The sequence below is a fragment of the Tursiops truncatus genome, chromosome 2 (assembly GCF_011762595.2).
Source record: "Tursiops truncatus isolate mTurTru1 chromosome 2, mTurTru1.mat.Y, whole genome shotgun sequence".
Lineage (NCBI taxonomy): Eukaryota > Metazoa > Chordata > Mammalia > Artiodactyla > Delphinidae > Tursiops > Tursiops truncatus.
Genome location: NC_047035.1, coordinates 117,216,197 through 117,238,538, shown reverse-complemented (window position 1 = coordinate 117,238,538; position 22,342 = coordinate 117,216,197). Strand labels below are relative to the sequence as shown.

Below are 22,342 nucleotides of genomic sequence, written 5' to 3'. Positions count from 1 at the left end.
TCTACCCTCCAGGCCACCTTCTTCCTCTGTCTTTATCCTAGTTCAGTTACTGTCACTATCATCCACCTACATAGCTAAGCTTCAACCTTCAGACCATTCTTGACACCCCTCCCCTCACTTCTAACGCCACATCCTCAATCCTTTTGTAAATTAGTCTTGCCAATTTTTTTATATTTTGTAAAAATATTTATTTAGGGCTTCTCTGGTGGCGCAGTGGTTGAGAGTCCGCCTGCCGATGCAGGGGACACGGGTTCGTGCCCCGGTCCGGGAAGATCCCACATGCCGTGGAGCGGCTAGGCCCGTGAGCCATGGCCGCTGAGCCTGCGCGTCCAGAGCCTGTGCTCCGCAATGGGAGAGGCCACAACAGTGAGAGGCCCGCGTACCGCAAAAAAAAAAAAAAAAAAAATATATATATATATTTATTTATTTATTTTGGCTGCGCCAGGTCTTCGTTGCGGCATGTGGGCTCTTTTTTTAGTTGCAGCATGCAGACTTCTTAGTTGCGGCATCTAGTTCCCCGACCAGGGATCAAACCTGGGCCCCATGCATTGGGAGCACAGTGTCTTACCCACTGGACCACCAGGGAAGTCCCTAGTTTTGCCAATTTTATCTATTACATTTCACTGGAACACCTTTCCATTACCAGACACTGCTAGTAGTTCAGATGCCCACCATCTTTTGCCTAGATTCCTGCAATAGGTTGTTAACTGATCTCCATGCCTATAGTCTCACCCCTTTCCAATCCAACCTCTCTACCCTTGCTACTCAAATTATGGTTCTCAGACGAGCAGTATCAGCCTCATCTTGAAGCTTGTTAGAAATGTATTATCTTAGACTTGCAGTTTATCCTCAAGATCCTTAAAGAATCTGAAAAAGAATGAATATATGTATAACTGAATCACTTTGCTGTACACCTGAAACTAACACAACATTGTAAATCAACTATACTCCAATAAAAATTTGAAAAACAGAAAAAAGAAAAAAAAAGAAATGTAGTATCTTAGGTCCAATCCCAGACCTACTGGATCAGAATTTGCATTTTAATGAATTCTCAGGTTGACTCCATGGTTTCGTACTACTATCAGATTTTCCTTTCTAAAATGCTAATATGATCATCTTATTACCTAGCTTAACTATTCTGTGGTTCAATATTACCTAATGCATTGGCTCCCAAACGTCAGATAGGGGTTGCTAGATAGGTAAGAACCACCTGGGGAAACACCCAAGTCAATCTCTAAAGGAAGAGTCCAGGAATCTGATTTTTACTACAGGTAATTCTATGTGCATTGAGGTAATGGAACCTCTGAGTCACAGGATGGAATACAATCCCCTTAGGTTTGCATGATATAGTCCTTGCCTCCCTTCTAGCCTTATGTATTAAAAATCAACTAGTCTTGTCATACTCTAAATGTCGCTGGGCCACTCATTTCTCCTGGGTACCATCGAAGCCACTTGGACATACCTCCATGAACAAGCACTTTCATTTTTAATTATCTGTTTTCTCACTAGTTTTTGAGCTTCTTTAAGCCTGGGATATATCATACTCATCTCTGTATGTCTAGCATAAGGAGCTGGATAAACACTGGTTCATTAAATGTGCTGGTTTTGAGGCTTATCTTTAAAAAATAATCTCATGGTTCTCTCTCTCTCTCTCCCTCTCTCTCTCTCTCTCTCTCGTTTCTCTCTTAGGCACATAGCTATAGACCTTCCCACAGAACACCACTACAGTCTTACATTTCCACTTTGGATATTATCATAAAGCTGGCAGTAGGCATGTACATGTAAGAACTATTTTAATAGCTGAAAAGTTTAACTTCATTCCTGTACAATGACAGTGACAGGATCCTTGGTTTGGTCAGAAACGCAGCCTTTACCCAAGTTTCAGCACATTTATAAGGAAGGAAAGAACATTTTATTTAGTTAATATATACAGAGCTACGCCCCTTGTAAACAACACTCATAGAGCACTTTGCCTCAGTGGATGAAGTGCAGACAAAGATCAAAGAATTCCACACAGAGAGCCCAATGACTCGGCCAAAATCTAAGTTCACTCTTTGCTGGAGACCACTGAATGGTTTTTTTCAATAAAGTAAAAATATATTTTTCAAGTGTCTGTTTGAAAATATTTATTTACTCTTTCAGATATTCAAAAAGCTATATCCCTTAGTTGATAAAACCATTTCCTGCTAGTCTGAGACTGAAACATTTTGAGCAAGGAGAAGAATGGCATAAAATTAGGTTGAAAAAGAGAGCAGGGTCCAGATCATGTGGGGCCTTCTGTAAGCTTTTAAAGATTATGGAGTTTATCCTAAGAACAGCAGGAACCCGCCAAAGGGTTTTAAACAGGGGAAACAAGATGATATAATCGGCATTTAAAGAAGACAGCTCTGACCAAAAAACATGAAATACTTAGGTATAAGTCTAACAAAACATGTGCAAAATCTAAAATCTATATGCAGAAAATTATAAAAGACTGAAGATATCAAAGACCTAAATAGAGAAATATATCAAGTTCTCTCCATGTTGTTAAGATGTCAATTCTCCCCAAGCTGCTCTGCAGATTCAATGCAATTCTAACCAAAATCCGAGTAGGATTTTCTGTAGAAATCAACAAGCTGATTCTAAAACATATATGGAAAGGCAAAGAAACTAAAATAGCCAGAAACAATTTCAAAAAAGAACAAAGTTGGAGGACTCATATTACCTGATTTCAAGACTTTTTAGCTACAGTAATCCTGATAATGTGGTATCGGCAAAAGGACAGAAACATAGATGGGGGAAATGGGATACGCAAACTACAACCCATAGCCCAAATCTAGCCTGCTGCCTGTTTTCGTATGTCCCTAAGCTAAAGATGTTTTTTAAATGGTTGAAAAAAAATTTTTTTTAAATATTTTGTGACAAGTGAAAATTATATGAAACTCAGATTTCAGTGCCCATAAATAAAGCTTTATTGGAACATAGCCAGGCTCATTTGTTTGCATATTGTCTCTGGTGGCTTTTGTGCTACAATGGAGAGCTGAGTAGTTACGACAAAATATGTGGCACTCTCATCACTTTGCAGTGCTTTTCAGCACTCTACAAATTGCAGCGTTTCCACTGCTACATGAATCACATGTGTGAAAAGACATTTTCTTTTTAAATTAATTTTTTTATTTTTGGCTGTGTTGGGTCTTCACTGCTGTGCGCGGGCTTTCTCTAGTTTTGGCGAGCGGGGGCTACTCTTTGTTGCGGTGCATGGGCTTCTCATTGCAGTGGCTTCTCTTGTTGCGGAGCATGGGTTCTATGCACGTGGGCTTCAGTAGTTGTGGTGCACGGGCTCAGTAGTTGTGGCTCGCTGGCTTAGTTGCTCCATGGCATGTGGGATCTTCCTGGACCAGGGATCGAACCCGTGTCCCCTGCATTCAGGTGGATTCTTAACCACTGAGCCACCCGGAAAGTCCCGAAAAAACATTTTCAAAGATAAAAATATGTGAAATTTCATTACAGATATGAATCAATAGATGAACATGTGTAATCAGTTTTGTTTTGTTTTTTTTTTTTTTTGCGGTATGCGGGCCTCTCACTGTTGTGGCCTCTCCCGTTGCGGAGAACAGGCTCCAGACGCGCAGGCTCAGCAGCCGTGGCTCACGGGCCCAGCCACTCCGCGGCATGTGGGATCCTCCCGCACTGGGACACGAACCCGTGTCCCCTGCATCGGCAGGTGGACTCTCAACCACTGCGCCATCAGGGAAGCCCTGTAATCAATTTTGATGACAGGAAGCACTAACTCTGAACCCAAATTAAGCAAAATTAATCATTGGTGATCTTAGCACAAACTATCCCTGTCCCCAAAAAAGAATTCCATTCTTCTTATTAAGTAGAGCTGTGTTACAAAAAACTATACTCAATTTTTATATTTTGAATTTTGTCCAAAAAATTCATGGCAATTTATTTTCTTTCTTGTTATACAAGTACCTATATAATACCTTGGTTTTTGCTCTTTGGCCTGCAAAACCTAAAATGTTTATGATTTGGTTCTTTAAAGAAAAAGGTTGCTGACGCCAGATATAGATCAGAATAGACATAGAACAGAATAGAGACCAGAAATAGAGCCTCACAAACATAGTTAACTGATTTTTGATATAGGTGAAAAGGATACTTTTCAACAAATGTGCTAGAAAAACTGGATATCCATAGGCAAAAAAATGAACCTTGATCCATACATCACACCCCATACACAAAAATGAACTCAAAAGGGATCACAGATTGAAGTACAAAATGTAAAGCTACAAAACTTTTGGAAGAAAACATAGAAGAAAATCTTTGCAACCCTGGGATAGGGAGAGTTCTTAGATACAACATGAAAAGCATGATCCATAAAAGAAAAAACAGATAACTTGGTCTTCATCAAAATTAAAAACCTCTGTTCTTGTATATGTATAACTGATTCATTTTGTTATAAAGCAGAAACTAACACACCATTGTAAAGCAATTATACTCCAATAAAGATGTTAAAAAAAAAAGAATTCAATTCACAGCTGTTGACTTTTTTCCTCCTGTATTTTTCTTCCCTCTTATAAAAGAAATAAACTTTACTGATATATTAAAAAAAAAAAAAAAACGTTTGTTCTGACAAAGGTACTGATGGTAAGAGAATGAAAAGACAAGCCACAGATGAGAAATTTTTTGCAAAATACGTATCTGACAAAGAACTTTGTATCCAGAATATACAAAGAACTTTCAAAATTCAACAAAACAAATCCGATAAAAATAAATAGGCAAAAGATTTGAGCAGATATTCCACCAAAGGTTAATGGATTGTATATAAACACCAGAATATCATTAGTTGTACGGAAATACAAATTAAAACTACAATGAGTACCACCATACATCTATCAGAATGATTAAAATAAATTAAAACAAAACCAAAAGCTGGGGCTAGGGAGGATGTGGAGCAAATGAGATTCCCACATAGTGCTGGTGGGAATGCTAATGGTCCAGCCACTTTAGAAAACAGTTTGGCAGTTTCTTATGAAGTTAAACATAAACTTTCCATGTAACCCAGCGATCACATTCCTAGGTATGAAAAATTGTGTTTACACTAAACACTGTACACAAAGGTTGACAGGCAAAAACTGGAAACAACCCAAATGTTGTGTGGTGGTTATATGCCTGCATGCATTTGTCAAAACTCATAGAATTGGACAGTTAAAAAAAAGGTGTTTTACTGTATATAAATCAAACCTCAATAAATCTGACTTAAAAAAATAAAAGGCAGTTCTGGTTGCTCTATAGAGAATGCACTGGGGGGAGAACAGTACAGGAGGCCAGGAGACTGTTTAAAGGGCTGTTGTGGACAAAATGAGATATGATAAGGATCTGGATTAGGATGTAGCTTCAGGGAAGGCAGATAAAGGTATATGAATGAAACACTGGATTTTGGATCTTGAGGTTTTGGGTTTATGTATTCAAATGATTTGTGGGGCCATTTATTGAGACAGACAATATTGGAGGATGTGTAACTTTTGGAGGGAAGATTGTGAGTCCGTATTTTGTTAGCCTGCATACTATACAGCAAGTAGCTGAATTTAGAAGTTTGAAACACAGAAGGGAATTCTGCTGTTCTTGTCTGTTTGGGAACTACTAGTATAGGAATCTCTAGGCCAAAAAGAAATTAGAGTGAGCTGGGGAGGTAGCCTTGGTGGGTGAACCCGGGAGAAGAGGATAACCCCCAAAGAAAACTCAAAAATAACAGCCGTAAGTGTGATGATATAGAAGCCGGATGAGATTTCATTGTAGCGGGGAGGGGCTGGGGGGGGAGCAGAAGACTTCAAATGCTGCTGAGAGGTAACAGAGAATGAGGACTTAAATGTGCCCACTGAACTTGGCAACGTGAGCTCACTGGTGATCTCAGCACAGAGTATTTTGGTGCGGTGGTGGGGATGGAAAGCAGACTGCAGTGAGTTGAAGAGGGAAGAGATAGAGTAATTTTAGATAACTTTTTGGAAAAGTTTAAGTGGGAGGTGGAAGAAAGAAAGAGCTGGGAGTATGGAGGAGGGGGTCCAGAAAGGATTTCCTTATTTTAAGATGGCAGAAACTAGATCATGTTGACTACAAATACTGGAAAAAGACACGGGAGTGGGAGAGGCTGAAAAGACAGAAAAAAAAGCAGTAGATAATTACAAACCTTAGAATGTTAAAACTGAGCAGGCCCCTAGTTCAATACTTCTGTTTTATGGACAAGGGAAACTGAAGCCCAGAATAGGCCACATAAGTGAATGAGAAAGACTGAGAACAGCAACTCAAGGCTACAGCTACCTACAATATGTTTTATTTTTAAATTACTTTTTTTTGTTGTTATATAAGATATTTTTTCTTTTCTTATATACGCTCACTGTGAAAACTCAGAAAAGCATAAAGAAAATGAAATCATGCATAATCCTGTTATTCTGAAGTAACTTCTATTAACAGTTTGAGGAAGTTCCTGTCAGTCACCAAGAATCTTTAAAAAAAAAAAAAAAAATCCTGTCTATGTGGTACTGACGACAAAGAATACGGCGTCCTGGCCTAATATCTTGTTAACCAAGTTAAAACCCACCGATGATAAGAGAGGGACTAAATTTTCTCTTTATAAGTAGTCCAGTATATTTTCTTTTTCCAAGACTGGTAGATAAATAGTAAAAATAATTCTCCACTTTGAGTGCAAGTAAATTAATTCAGTCAAGAGATGCTGTTGAATTGATAAGCAGCTATCACATTACCAACAGGACAGACAAATAAGATTCACCGGGAACACAATTAGCTTATGTCAGTGCTGTGTGCAGTAGAAAGCCATCAATAAAACTGAGACCTTGGATTTGACATTCTAAGTTCTGTGTACATCTGTATTCATGCTGTTATAAAACCAAGAGATGAACCAAGCAAACAGCTTTAGCAAGCACCAGATGGGGCTGCTGTCTAAGCCACAAAGCCTTAACTATGAGGGTTTCATTTTTCAATACTAATTATGTTTGGAGACAAAGATGTGCACTTAAAGATACTGTCAAAACTATTTTAACTTATAACAGGCTCTTAGAAAGAGAAGCTATACCAGTTGTAGCTCTGTCCAAAGAGCAATCCTTGGGCCTTACTGCCTTTGTAAAATGACTTCAATGGCAATCAATAACTAGCAGCTTTGCCTGCTCAACACTGACACCTCCAAAATAGGAAACGCTAGCCACCAAAGTTATGCTTGAGAAATAAAAAATGTGCCTCCTGAGGCACTTAAGCAAGGATTTTTGACAGTCTACCCTGGTGTCTTCTATTTATTTGCCAAAAGAGGTCTGCTATGGAGCATCAAAATGGAATGTTTGATAAGAAAAAACTCATTTGCCTCCACATTCCTTATAATCTCAAAGCAAATCCTGCAGATGAAATGGTCGATGGGAGAGTTTAATGGCTGAAGCTGCCCCGAGGAGCTAGCTAGGATTCCATGATCTAAAATCTGACTTCATATTTGACAGTTTTCAAGACCAAAGCCCTTCGGGCTATAGATGAAGCTATTCAAGAGTAGCCTAATTTCACTTCCAGTCATGACAGCTTTTTAAGAATCTATTACTGTTTTTTACTCTCTCTATTGCTATACGGACAATGACATAATTAGTTTGCTTCTAGTCTAACAGTTTCAAGCAGATTTGATACAAAACAACCAAATCCACACAGGATTTCAATCTTGAATAGACTCCTCAAGCTAGCTGCAATTTTCAAGTCAGTGAAGAAGGTGAGAGTGGGTAGGTGGTATATTAAATACCATATATGGAGCATTTCCTAAAGGCACCCAAGGAGAATCTGTTAATAAGCGAGGATGGGGAATGGACTGCTCAGCTCCTTCCCCAATCCTGTGACTCCCAGAGTCCATTATCTCTCTTCATAAAATCTGTCACATCACCAAAGAGGCAAAATCAAGCATCCTCGCTGTTGTACAGGGGCTTTTAAGGATACTCTTCACTGAGAAACTATCGCCCATATGTCATCCGGCACATTACTATAGTTCATCTCCTGGCTACTAAAGTAAAATGTACACGCCAAGGTTCTCATTAGGCTTCTGTAATGGAGGAAGTAGGTCACTTAAATAAAAAAAGGAAAGGAAAATGTGACAAGTACGCCCATGTCACTGTTTCTAACCTTTCCTCCTTCCACAGAGAAAAATGCTGACCCGATACCTCAACCAGCTGCCAAACCCTTCAGTATATGACTAAAAGGGTGGGGAGAGGAAGTGAAAGCAAAGCTGCAGGAAAAGGCTTTGTAGGAGATAAAACACAGCTTTAATTTGGTGCACAAATGGAAATTCCATGAGTAAAAGGAACCTTCTTAATTTGAGATCTGACCAAAAAAAAAAAAAAAAAAAATCACAGCTCTTTGCTATGACAAGAATAGGTAAGATCTTAAGACCTAAGGTTTCTGTCTAAAGAAGAAACCAAGGTAAAACCTGCTTAATTTAGAAAACTTAACCAAAGCTCTGTTGAAAGGAGGAAGCCCATCCACTTCCAGTTGTTCTAACCACAAATTTTTTCTAACAATTTATTGTTCCTGTCACATGGTAGTCATCTCAGGATAAGAATTGTGAAATAGCAGATGCTCCACTGTAAAGAGGCACTGCTAAGGTCCCAACTCATCTTTAAGTTCAAACTCTTTGATGAACCAGTTAAATAATAATAATCATCATCATTATTATAAACTAGGTAACAGCTAGTTGTAAGATTATAAGTTCCAAAATGTTCACTGAACCCACCTCAGACCCCTACTTAAGAAGGCATACATCAGAGAGCAATTTAAAATGTTATCTAATGACAGCCAAGCACTCCATAGTCTTTTACAGTTTTAATATGCTCACAAACGATTCCCTCTGCTTGGAATGTATATTCTCTAATGCTGTTCCATTTGGCAACACCCTGTTTACCCTTCGAGACCCAGTTCAAAATTTACCTGTGATGAAGCTTTACCTAACTCCCTAAATACCTTTATTATAAGACCATGTTGTATTATGTAAGTCCCTAGAAGGCAGGTTGTGCCTTTTTGATCTCTATATCTTTTGGATTGCTTGGAATATACTAGATACTAAATAAGTGCTTCCTGAATAATAATAATTTTAGCTAACATTTACTACTAAATGCCAGGCACCATTTAAAGCTCTTTACCCATGAAAACTGTTAATTCTCACAAAACCCTATGATGTACATACTATTATTAGCCTCACCTTACTGATGAAGAAACTGAGACATACCCAAGATCACGTAGCTAACATGGCAGAGCCAGAATGGATGAACGCATGTACACATAAATGGTAGAGTTTAGCTACCCATGGCATCTGGAGGCTGCTTTAGATGTAAGCATGGTGGTACCTGAAAAGCAGTCCACTCAGCAGCAGCAGCAGCACTGCTTCCAATAGTGGAATTCCATCTTGAACAAAGAAATGTTAGAAGCAAGCACAATCATACCTTCCCCTGCTCACCTCTGAGGTGGCAGGGTCCATGTACTCATTGCAGAGCAAGCTAGGAGTAAACTAAGAGGCAAACAGCTAGCTGGGCTGCCCCAAAGGGTTTTGTTTTTTGCTTCAGAGTGTTGGAGTGAATATTCTGAGGCAAATTAGGTATGATCTTTCATCCAGCCCAGCCTGAGTCAGGAGCCACCCTTATTTGGAAGGGCCTATGAAGTTGCTGGTTGAGAGCGAATGGTGAGATGCTGCTAGAAGTTGCTTTGCTGTGTTCTTCTTCACCGACATCAACTGTCAAGTGAATAAAGCCGGACTGTAGGCTAATTGAGATGTGAAAAGATAGGTGATCTCTGGTTTGAAAGAAGGGAATAAGCAAGAGGGGAAATGAGGGCAGTGAAAGATTCAAAGGTAAGAGAAAGTAGAAAAGGAGAGGAGGAAGAGGTTGGGAAGGAAAAAGAAGTAATAAGAAACAGCTGATTATTTTGAGAGAAATTCCACTTGAATGTTTACAGCAACATAATCAGAGGAAGTAATAACATCCTTTGTTACCACTCTTCACCATTTCTGGAGGCTTTATTGTCCTGCATGACTTGTACATTTGGTAGGAGGCATTATTTTTCCAGTCAAACTAAAATTTACCTTCCCCAGTTACAGAACAGAGTGAACAATACATTCTGTAAGACATTTATAACTTAGACTTTTAAAGGGAAAAAGTACTTCTAAATTATTGAAAGTCTGAATTATATAGTACTTTAAAGGAATATGAATTTATTGCTTTCAAAGAGATACCATAATAAGTTATCAACAGTATAACAGTCTTTCCTGGTTGAGGTATCTGGAGGACTTTTCTAATAAATGTATAAGAATTATTTTTATAATGGTTATAAATAAATAATGGCTTAAAATACATTAAGAGTATCTTTCCACCTGGGATCCAGGATGTATTTTCAAGGGTCTATGAGTTCTCCAAAACAGTTCTCATATTGAACTGAAAGCAAAGTTTACAATATAAAATAAATTAATGTAAACATATGATAGAGTATTGCAATGGCCACTTATTAACTAAGCACAGCAACATGATTTGTAACATTATTACAAAGGTACATATACATTTATTTGTTTTTCTAATCTGAGCTGGTATCAAGCACACTGCTTTAATTGTACGGAATAATGAGAAAAGGAGGCTCACTTAATATGTAAATGACACAGTCCCACTAAGTAAAGACCAAAATGACATCATTGGTACACTGTAACAATCTTGGATTTTCAATATCCTAGAAAGAAGTGTGGCAGAAGAAGAGAGCCAAAGGTAATGAAAACTGCCAAGAAGACTGTGGGGCTGTAGGCAGTTCCATATTCATATTGTGAGCTGCAATTGTTTCAGCAAAACATCATGTATCATATAAAAATAATGTTGTTAATTTGAATTTTATTAGTTTTATAGGCTTTTTTTTCTACTTAACTTTTAAATTTGTTTCACTTTATAGCTAAATGAGAAATATAAGCATAAAGAATTTATACCTAATTTTATGTTTGTTCATATTTAAGTAAAATAAAAATAATGTACATCAATACTAAAAGACTGCAGTTTTAAAATCAATTAAAAGCAGCCTATAAATTACTAAAGTTTGAAAAGCAGTGCTTAAAAACAATATTCTCTTATGTCAGGTAAGCATTCCTCTTGTATTCTCATTTACATTATTAATTTGCTAAGCATATGTTAAAGGAGTATAATAATCATCTACCCCACAGAGCTGTTGTTAAAATGAATTAAGATAACATATATTGGGATTGAATTGATTCTACAGATAGCTTTGGGTAGTAAGGACATTTTAACAATATTAATTCTTCTAATCCACAAACACAGAATATCTTTCCATTTGTGTCTTCTTCAATTTCTTGCAACAAAATCTTGTTTTCATTGTACAGATCTTTCACTTCCTTGGTTAAATTTATTCCTAAGTATTTTATTGTCTTTGATACTATTGTAAATGGGATTGCTTTATTTATTTTTCAGATATTTCATTGTTAGTGTGTAGAATCACAACTGATTTCTGTACATTGATTTTATATCTCAAAACTTTACTGAATTCATTGATTAGTTTCAAGTGTTTTTGGTTGAGTCTTTAGGATTGTCTATATATGAGATCATATCATATGCTGTTTAAATTTTAATAGCATTTTTCATAGAAATAGAAAAAACAAACCCTAAAATTTGTATGGAACCACAAAAGACCCTGAATAGTCAAAGCAATTCTGAGAAAGAAAAAGGCAGAGGCTTCACACGTTCTGATCTCAAAGTATACTGCAAAGCTATAGTAACTAAAACAGTATGGTACTGGCATAAAACTAGACATACAAACAAATGGAACAGAGAGCCCAGAATTAAACCCATGCATATATAGCCAACTAGTTTATGACAAAGGAGCCAAGAATAATACAGTGGAGAAAGGAGAGTCTCTTCAATAAATGGTGTTGGGAAAACTGGACAGCCACATGCAAAAGAATGAAACTGGACCCCTATCTTAGAACACACACAAAAACCATTCAAAATGGGCTGAAGAGTTAAACATAAGACCTGAAACTGTTAAACTTCTAGAAGAAAACATAGGGAAAAAGCTCCTTGACACTGGTTTTGGCAATGATCTTTTGGATATACATCAAAGGTAAAGCAACAAAAGCAAAAATTGACAAATGGAACTACATTACACTAAAAAGCTTTTGCACAGCAAAAGAAACAATCAACAAAATGAAAAGGGAACCTATGGAATGGGAGAAAATATTTGCAAACCATATACTGGATAAGGGGCTAATATCCAAATATATAAATAACTCAAACAACTCAATAATAAAAAGACAAAAATATGACTTAAAAATGGGCAGAAGAACTGAACAGATATTTTTCCAAAGAAGACATCCAAATGGTATATGAAAAGATGCTCAACATCACTAGTCATCAGGAAATGCAAATCAAAACCACAATGAGATATCACCTCACACCTGTTAGAATGACTATCATCAAGAAGACAAGAGATAAAAAGTATTGATGAGGATGTGGAGAAAAGGGAATTTTTGTGCACTGCTGAAAGGAATGTAAATTGGTTAGGCCACTATGGAAAACAGTATGGAGGTTCCTCAAAAAATTAAAAAACAGGACTGCAATATGATCCAGCAATTCCACTTCTGTGTATATATATATCCAAAGGAAATGAAAACAGGTTATTGAAAAGACATCTGCACTCTCACATTTGCTGCAGCATTATTTACAATAGCCAAGAAATGGAAACAACTTGAGAGTCCATCAGCAGATGAATAGCTAAAGAAGATGTGGTATATATATACAATGCCATATTATTCAGCCATGAGAAGGAAGGAATCCTGCCATTTGTGACAACATGGATAGACCTTGAGGGTGTTATGTTAAGTGAGATAATTCAGACAGAGAAAGACAAATACTATATCACTTATATGTACACTCTAAAAAAAAGTCAATCTCATAGAAACAGAGTAAAATGGTGGTTACCAGGGACTGAAGGGTGGGAGAATTAGGGAGATGTTGGTCAAAAGATACAAACTTGCAGTTAGATGAATAAGTTTTGGATATCTAATGCAGAGCATAGTGATTATAGTCAACAATACTGCATTTATTACATATTTCAAAGTTGCTAAGAGACTAGATCTTAAATGTTCTACCACAAAAAAGAAATGATAATTATATGATGTGACAGTGGTGATAGCTAATGCTATGGTATGCTATGGTGGTAATCATACTGCAATATATAAATGTATCAAATCAACACACTGTATACCTTAAACTTATACAATGTTAAATGTCAATTATATCTCAAAAACGATAAATTATATAACACGCCTAACAGAGGCTGATGAATAATAAGCACTTAATAAATATTAGCTCTTTCCTCCTTTACTAAATCTCTATATCCAGTGGAGGGCAGGAAAGGAAATGACCTCTTCCAATAGCTTCTACACATATTTGGACCCCATCTTGACATTCCAGGTGGAAAGCTATTTCTATGGGAACCCTGTTAACTATGCTGGCAAGCTTCAATTATCACGGATGGTTTAATTGAAAGTTTCAGCTATCTTGTAAACCTATCTACCATTTATTCTTTCTACAGGAAAATGTATGCCAAGCTCTGAACAACTGATTTGCAAAGAAACTTTAGCATCCCATTTTGGACTTGTGTTTTGCATTATTTGCAAGAGATGCTGTCAGATTGTATCAGGAAGGAGTTGTTGAGCAATAGGGTAATATGATACTACTGTGCTTTAAGAATTCAGGTGGATATGGAAAGGATACATTGATAAGAGGCAAGGTTGAAGAAGATGTGGTTGGTTCAACTTTTATAATACCAGACCAGGTAAGGCCCCAAACTAATGCGTGGCAGTAGAAATTAATGGGCAGGGGTTAATTTGAGAGGCTGAATGGACAGCACATATCAACCAGCAGGACACTGGGGGAGAGGGACAGTGACTTAAGATGACCCTGGGGTCTCCCTAGATGAAGATCCAGAATGGTTTTCCCAGAGGCATACTGAGAAGTGTGGACAATTAAGTTAGCAACAATTGTACTACTTCAACTGTGGAAAATGAGAAAACTGATGTTTGAATGAAAATATTTAACACATAGTCTAAAACCAAATAGTATTTGATTAAAATTCTTCCCATTAAAAAAAGTTTAATTGCATTTTCTTATATAAACTTGATTCTAAATCTTGAGTGCAAATGGTTTAATGAGAATAATATAGAAGATCCAGGATACTGACATGGATATGGGAAGGAAAGAAAAAGGCAAAGTGACAATTTTCTAGTTACCTTTATTTTAATATAGATAAAGTCAGAAAAATAAAACTTGGGCTGAGTAACTGAAGTGATGGAGCCAGTGATGGAGCATGAAGGATGTCAACTGTGGCCAAAGGATTCACATTGTCCAGATGGGCATGAGCATATGCCAACAGGTTTCCTCAGGGCTGGTCTCAAGAAAACAGCAAAAGCTTGGACGCCAGGGAGTTTATTAGATACTAATATATAAAAGGACCACAGTCTGATAGAAGAAAGTTAAATTACCTTCAAAAGTATGCTGGGGGGCTTCCCTGGTGGCGCAGTGGCTGAGAATCTGCCTGCTAATGCAGGGGACACGGGTTCGAGCCCTGGTGTGGGAAGATCCCACACGCCGCGGAGCAACTAAGCCAACGTGCCACAACTACTGAGCCTGCTCATCTGGAGCCTGTGCTCCGCAACAAGAGAGGCCGCGATAGTGAGAGGCCCGGGCACCACGATGAAGAGTGGCCCCCGCTTGCCACAACTAGAGAAAGCCCTCGCACAGAAATGAAGACCCAACATAGCATACGCGGGCCTCTCACTGTTGTGGCCTCTCCCATTGCGGAGCACAGGCTCCAGAAGCACAGGCTCAGCGGCCATGGCTCACGGGCCTAGCCACTCCACGGCATGTGGGATCTTCCCAGACCGGGGCACGAACCCGAGTCCCCTGCATCGGCAGGCGTACTGAACCACTGCGCCACCAGGGAAGCCCTTGAAGCCCTTTTTTTAAAAAAAAAAAGTATGCTGGGTCTTTAATCTCCTTATCAGTAAACATACTTGCCTGTGGTCTGTTAACACTGGACCACTACAGAGAGCCAATGCTTCTCTGCATGGAAAGTGACAGGTAGGATACCAGACATTTCTAAATAGGTGCTGGGCTCCTGGTCCTTGTGGTTGCCAAAATATCGGGTAGCATTTCCATTCCTATCATAACAACCTACCAATCAATCGAACCCTCAGAGGCACAAATGAACAAGGCTCAAGGCCATTACTAATTGGATATAAGTTTATACAAGTTATCAAACTCTCTAGGCCTCCTGGCTATTATCTTTTTAAAAAAATGAGAAATAACTTGATTTCTTATATTATGAAAGCAATTGGAAAATACAGATATGCAAACAAATAAAACCCCAAACCAAAAATCTTACTAGTTGCCCTTCCAGGTCTTTTTCCTGTACACAGATCAGTTGTACACACATTGATACACAGGCATATTTAACACAATGAACATGCTGTTTGATAACACAAATATCTTTAAAATTGTTTCCAAAATTTACTACCAATTCAAAATTATGTAAATGTGTATTAAAATGCCAATTTGAATCATTCAATTTTTTTTTTTTTCTTTTGGGCTGCGCCGTGTGGCTTGCAGGATCTTAGTTTTTTGACCAGGGATTGAATCTCCGGGCCCACAGCAGTGAAAGTGCCCAAGTCCTAACCACTGGACTGCCAGGAAATTCCCCATTCAAACAAATTTAACAATGAAAGAAATGAAGTTGTAGTAAGAGCCCTTCAACAACCTTAAACAATTAAAAATATTTCTCATATATAATAAGAAACAACTCTCCCTATGGAAATAGTTACCTGGCAAGATTACCTATTCAGGGCATATTTGAAAACTAGACAAAGTAGGAAAGAGCCTTAAGGTCTCATTTATAGACTCTTTACTCTTGTTTTACACACAAATTTAACTTGATCAACTGAAATCGGTATTTTTGTACAGAACTAATAATGAATGCTCTACTTATAATCCGATGAATTATAACTCTCTCACGCTGCCCTTGACTTGTACACGCCCTATCTACTTTACTATGAACCCACTGAGATAACAGCATTATTTTATTTGAATGGAGATACGTGTGCCCCATTGCTCTTTCAAAAAGATGCCCAAACACCCCTTCCACTATCACCCTTTATGAAAGACTCTCTTTCTGACCATCTATTCTGTGACCTTGTCTATTCCCAAATATATAAGGGTGAAATATCTCCCCAGAACCTATACCTCTTACTCCTGGTCCTCTGAAGCTCCAGACTTCAGCTTCCAAATGTCTACTAGACCACTCAAAACAAAACTAATTCTCCCTCCTCCAAAATGTGCTCCACCTTTTTCAGGGCACTACAACAATCAATGGTATCACAACAGTGGTAGGCTTCCAGGCTGGGTCAACTTGATCGTCCTGGTCCTCCTCATACTATATACAATCAGTGCCAGGTTCTGTCTCTGAAATCTGTCCTCTCCCTTTAACAACCCTAGGTACAACTTAAGTCCTGGATTTCATCACTCTTTGTCCGAAGCACTGGGATAGTATCTTGTCGTCTCCTAATTCCTCTAAAATACAAATCTTTACCACTTTACTTACTTCTTCATAAAACCCTTAGTGGTTCTCAGATGCCAATACAATACATTTGAACTCTTTAGAATAAAGTATAATGCTCTTCTGTGATCAGATACTGTTTTACCCTTTAAGAAAATCATCTCCTACATGTCCACCATATAACAACTGTTCAAAATTCTACAAAACTTTTGCTGCTTCAGTCAAATGCCAACTCCCCTGTGAAGTTACGGATCATCTTCTTAGAATTAACTGCTTCCTCCTCAAATTTCCCATTATGTGGTATTTATGCCTATTTGTATACAACTTTCTCTCTCACACTCACTAGTCTTAGCTCCTTAAAGACAGGAGACATTAGTTTTGGTACTTTATATTTCTTGAACAGATGAATAAATGATGCTTTATTATCTGGTTTCAGAGGTCAAAATAACTTAGAAAGGGACAGAAGAATTCAGACAGAAACGGCAAGTGACAAGTGACTACCTGACAGCAAAGGGGGAGGAAAAAAATACAAAAAAAATCCTTAAGAACTCAAAAAGAATTTCAGTGTGGGGCAAATAGCCCTATATCTTTTAGGGGCATCACTCTATTTTCCAGAATAGCACTGTGATTGACACTGATATTAATTACAGCAAGATATCAAGAAAATGTTAAACTATGTTTGGTATCCTGAATTTAAGAAGGGAAGAAAACAGCAGAAGTTTGAGATGTATTTTAGAAAGACTTTTATACAAATGGTTTTGTTATTTAAAGGTTTATTTATCCAATTATAAAATAAATACCCATTATAGCAAACTTGGAGATAAACAAAGACAGACAGAATGAAGGAAAAGCACCCCAAATCTTAGTCTGTATTTTTAAAAAAATATAGGTCACATAAGCACCAAATGATTATTCTAACTAAAAACACTTTAATGCTTAAAGAGCTCAAACTAACAGTTACCCAGAAAAATTTGGCCAACTAGAACTCATTGTAGTTCTAGGACACAGAGAGCTAATGTTTTACTGAATCACTACATAGTTATTCATCCAACACTTCTGTTTTTAATGGGTGATTGAAGAATGATGGGGTGGGGAAGAGATAAGGAAATGGGGAACAACAACATTGAAAAAAGGCAGATAAAAATGGAGGGTGAGAGAGAAAGAAAGGGAACACAAAATAAAGAAAAGGTGGGAGGACAATTAAGAAAAGTGTGTGCCAGGAAGAATAGGAACACAAAGAGAAAGCCCAATATATGAGCAGACACATTCAGAAAAAGGACAGACAGTTCTTCTTGAATTTCCCCTCTCTTGACTTCCTTTGTTGTAATTGATTTCAAGCTGATGTGTATACCCTTAGATGCATGCTGAATTCCAATGAAGTCCTCCTACACATATACTTTATACCAACACAATCCAGTTAAAAGGATTTTAATTGGTGTGCACCATTCCCTATAATTTCAACATTTTAAAAATGAATAGTCTCACTAAGTACCAGATGGTGACATGTACTAATTCATCAGGCCTATTCAATGAATGAGCATATTAAAATGAATGCACCTATTAGACATGTGTTGCCAACGCTCCATCCGGAGGAAGCCTCCCCTTAAATGAGTGCTCATGGAAGGTGCAGATTTACTGTGCAATACTCACAAGTGCCTCCTGCAATTATTTGCAGCAGCAATACCATCACTCTTGCAATTCCCTCTAGATCACTCAATATTTCATGCTAAGCAGCCTGTGAGCCCTGCTATTCCTCCATAAACTATTTGACCTTTGTAGGCAAGAGTCAGCTAAATATTGGGTCTACCATTTTTCTACTAAAGAGAAGATTTTATAAGCTTATGAAGGTCATTTGTTAAGTGGACAAACAGGTGAGGGATAGGTCAAAGGAAGCTCTTGATCCAACTCCCTTTTCCCTCAATTTGTCTGTATGGCAGTGAAAGCCTTAGCTTTGCTAGGTCAGGGAATAAAACAGTGCAAGTGGAAACCCTGCATGACAGGTTACCATGCTCTGATTTTCTTTAAATATTGTTAGCATTGAAGAGAAAGGTATAATCTACTGGTAGGTCTCAAAATTATACTAGGTACAATTTTTGTTAGAGAAAGAACTCCTAGAAGCTGTTTGTTTTCTTAGCTTCTCTTACTTATATAACACTCTTCCATTTTATATCGTCTTGGATCATTACAATTCCAAATATATTCTAATGGTAGCAAATTCCCCAAATCTTTGTAGATGTACAGAGAGAGACTAGTTTCTGATTTGCTGATGGCACTAAAAACCGAGCGGCTGATTAAGTAAGGAAGCAGCAAAGCACAGACAAAACCTAGACTTTGGAGAAGAAAGGGGTATTGTGAAACACGTATGTCATGTGGTGCACAGCAGGCACTGACAAATGTTAGTTCCCTCCCCAAATAATAACAAATAGTAGGGCAAATTTCTGTTTGCTCATTAAAAAATCAACCCGAAGGGAAACCTAACTGAACAGAAGTCTAAATATGAATACATTTGGAGAATTTTGAGATTATGGTAGAAAATGTGATCTTGGGGCATACCTTTAAAATTAAAGACAATATACTTTACCTTACAAAATAAGCCTAGAAGACAGGATTTTGAGAAATCTGTGCTTGTTTATGATAAAGGGCAATGGTTATTGCTTAAAATCAGAGTATTACCCAAAAGAATTCTTAGGGGAGGGTAAACCAATAAGAGAAGCAACAAAATTTATAGTTATAGACTAGAAAAGCCTCCCTAATGGCAAAGGTAATTTAAATTTTATTACTTTCCCTGGGCTCTTGCCTAAAAATGAGGGGTAGAAATAATTAATTATTCAAGCAGAATTTAATTAATTTAGACACAATTAAAAGTCCAAAATAACATGATCATTTTCATCAAGAGGTTTTTGTGCAATGCTTCAATAATTAATTTTTTTCTATTATTTTAATTAATAATTTTGGTAATTTCTATTATTTTTCAAATTTTGGTTCTACCTTTTTCCCCCTTAAATAAGAGGATATTTTGGTAGAGTGTTCAGCAGACAAACAAGTTCTTCTTAAGAGTTCTGTGTTCTGAGACAAGACAAAACTCAAGAAGACAAGATATCAAAACCAATCACAATTCCTAGCCCAAATACTTAGGAAACATGTTAGAAAAATGGAACTCTGCCTAACTGGAGAGAAAGCAATGATTTATACTAACCTAGGTAGACTGAGACGACTTTTGGACAACTCAAAAAAATAATCTATTGTTAAATTATGAAGAGCACAATTACCCCACAAATCCAGACAGAAAGGCAGAAAACACAACGCTTCTTGAACATAGAGGGTATGAATAGCTTACTGTGAAACTATCTGATAAAAGGCACAGCACCCACTTTCATTTTACAGGTAGCTCTAACTAGAAGACTGCATTAATATTAAAGCTTAACTTGATTTGGAACAATATAAGAGTCTAAAGTAAACACCGAGTTTGACAAAAAGCAGATGAGTCAGATGCACAAAGGGAGCTGGTATGGTCTAAGTCTGACATCTAACACTGGGTTGGGGATTCTACTTCTGCCTCTGTCTTTAAGACACAACTCTGTAGTAACATTTATGCCTCTGGCTACATGGCAAGCTACCTCCAAGGTGCCTGGAATTCCTTGGAAAGGCGCCATCAATATATTAATGTAGAGACAGACTGAATTAGCTTTTCCCAGATGATATACACCAAAACAATGAAAAGACAATATTTAAAATGTTAGTTTATCTCTTGTGTTTTAATTGTCTGATTGGTAGATCTGAAATGAACAGACTCAACATAAATGAAGGAAAAAAAAAACAAAACTTCCACATCCTGAATGTGGTCTTCAAATTGTGAGGGGACTTTCAAATTGTAAAACGTGAAGTTACTATGCCATATTCATGGTTAGATAAAACTTGTTTTTTATAGTAGGGCTTCTTAAACTTTAAGGTGCCTACAAAGCACCTGAGTGTCTTGTAAAAGTCAGATTCTGATTTAGTAGGTCTGGAGACACAGATCATTCTTTGAGTAGCAGGTTTTAGAGTATATACAAAATATGGGGATGATAAAAATCTGGGAAAAATAGTATTATATGGAAAAATAATTTATACTGCTCTTTGGACATGTAGCTAAGGTAGAATACCATGATGAAGTTTTATTCCAGAGCTACATAACATAGTCTATGGAATTAAAATCAAGAGCACAACTCAGAAGAGCCAACACAATTTTGAAGAAGAAGAAAACTGGAGGACTGACACTACCCATCTTTAACACTAACTATAAAGCTACAATAATCAAGACAGTGTGGTATTGGTGAAAGAACAGACAAATGAATCAGTGGAACACAAAAGAGAGTCCAGAAATAGATCCATACAAATATAGTAAATTGATTTTTGACAAAGGAGCAAATGCAATTCAATGGAGAAAATACAGTCATTTCCACAAATAATATTGGAACAACTAGAAATCTATATGAAAGAAAGAGAAGAAAGGAAGGAAGGAAGGAAGGAAGGAAGGAAAGAAGGACGGAAGGAAGGAAGGAAAGAAGGAAGGAAGGAAAAGAAAGAATGGAAGGAAGGGAGGGAGGGAGGGAATCTACACAAAACATTATACCCTTTACAAAAATTAACTCAAAATGGACTTAAATGAAAAGACTTAAATGAAAATGCATCACTATAAAATTCCTAAAAGGTAACACAGGAAAACTCTAGATGACCTTGGGTTTAGCAATGACTTTTTAGATATTATACCAAAGGCACGATCCATGAAAGTAAGAATTGATAAATTGGACTTCATTAAATTAAAAACATCTGTTCAGTGAAAGACAATGTCAAGAGAATGAGAAGATGAGCCACATAATGGGAGAAAATATTTGCAAAAGATAGATCTGAAAAAGAACTGCTGGGGCTTCCCTGGTGGTGCAATGGTTAAGAATCTGCCTGCCAATGCAGGGGACACGGGTTTGAGCCCTGGTCTGGGAAGATCCCACATGTCGCGGAGCAACTAAGCCCGTGCGCCACGACTACTGAGCCTGCACTCTAGAGCCCGGAGCCACAACTACTGAGTCAGCGTGCTGCAACTACTGACGCCCACACGCCTAGAGCCCATGCTCCGCAACAAGAGAAGCCACCCAATGAGAAGCCCGCGCACTGCAGCAAAAAGTAGCCACCGCTTGCCGCAACCAGAGAAAAGCCCCTGTGCAGCAACAAAGACCCAACGCGGCCAAAAATAAACTTATTAAAAAAAAAAAAAGAACTTCTATCCAAAATATACAGAGAATTCTTAAAACATAACAATAAGAAAACGAACAACCCAACTAAAAAATGGGCAAAAGATCTGAAAAGATACATAATTCACCAAAGAAGATATACAGATAACAAATAAGTATGTGAAAAGATGCTCAAAATCATATGTTGAGCAATCATCCTCCTTGGTGTTTACCCAAAAGAGTTGGAAATTTATGTCCATACAAAACATGCACACAAATGTTTATAGTGGCTTTATTCATAATTGTTAAAACTTGGAAGCAACCAAGACGTCCTTCAGTAGGTGAGTGGGTAAACTGTGGTACACTGATAAAATGGAATATTATTCAGTGATAGAAATAAATGAGCTGGCAAGCCATGAAGATATGTAAGAATCTTAAATGTGCATTACTAAGTAAAAATAGTCATCTGAAAACACTCCATACTAGTATATGATTCCAACTGGTATATGATATTCTGGAAAAGG

General features: G+C 37.5%; 1 protein-coding gene across 24 annotated transcripts in view; it reads right to left on the bottom strand.

Moving 5' to 3' along the window:
- The window catches only part of PEAK1 (pseudopodium enriched atypical kinase 1), a 293,418-nt gene that overhangs the window by 58,709 nt on the left and 212,367 nt on the right, over window positions 1–22,342 (bottom strand). The window lies entirely within an intron of this gene.